This window comes from Vicugna pacos, chromosome 14 (genome assembly GCF_048564905.1).
Source record: "Vicugna pacos chromosome 14, VicPac4, whole genome shotgun sequence".
Classification (NCBI taxonomy): domain Eukaryota; kingdom Metazoa; phylum Chordata; class Mammalia; order Artiodactyla; family Camelidae; genus Vicugna; species Vicugna pacos.
In genome coordinates this window covers 24,324,103-24,325,000 of record NC_133000.1, presented here as the reverse complement: position 1 = coordinate 24,325,000, position 898 = coordinate 24,324,103, and the positions used below count along the sequence as shown (strand labels likewise).

General features: G+C 39.2%; 1 pseudogene; it reads left to right on the top strand.

The window, feature by feature from the left end:
- Window positions 1–379, top strand: part of LOC102525427 (large ribosomal subunit protein uL11-like) — a 577-nt pseudogene extending 198 nt beyond the window's left edge.
- Window positions 380–898: the final 519 nt, after the last annotated feature.

Sequence of the window (898 nt, the reverse complement as noted above, 5' to 3'; positions counted from 1 at the left end):
TGTCTCCAAAAAAGTTGGTGATAACATTGCCAAGGCAACTGGTGATTGGAAGGGTCTGAAGATTACAGCGAAACCATTCAGAACAGACAGATTGAGGTGGTAACTTCTGCCTCTGCCCTAATCATCAAATCCCTCAAAGAACCATCAAGAGACAGAAAGAAGCAGAAAAACATTAAGCACAGTGGGAAACATCACTTTTGATGAGATTGTCAACATTGCCTGACAGATGTGTCACTGACCTCTAGCTAGAGAGCTCTCTGGAACCATTAAAGAGATCCTGGGGACTGCCCAGTCTGTGGGCTACTATGCTGATGGCCACTACCCTCATGACATCATAGAGGACATCAACAGTGATGCGGTGGAGTGCCCAGAGAGTTAAGAACCACAAAGAGAAATGATTTAATAAAGGGTTATTTGACAACCAGTGGGGAAAAAAAAATGTTAGCTATAGATGCTTACCTGTGGAATTATTTTACCTGTTTGAAATATGAGCATTTTTCTTTCTAGACTATTATTTTCTTAGTCTTGATTTTGCACAACTGAACTTAGTCAGTTCATCCCTTTACTGAACTTCCCTTTACTGAAGAGCGCTGCAGTTATTAACATGCCTCTAGAATATGAATTATTTCATCTCCTAATTACTCAAATGGGGGTAATGTGTGTTCACAGGGAAGGAGAAGGGTAGATACAAGTAACACTGAAGAGGAAACAGGAACAACTCACTCATGCATCCCTTTCACCCAACCTTACATCATCTCAGAGGTGAATTTTCCCCCATTGTCCAAATAAACGTGATAGCTGGAAAAGAGCTTTATATCCCAACAACAGAATGTTATGTCTTTGAAAATATTTTATGTTCTTAAATTAGTAACAAATTTAATCACTTAAGAAATTTCTC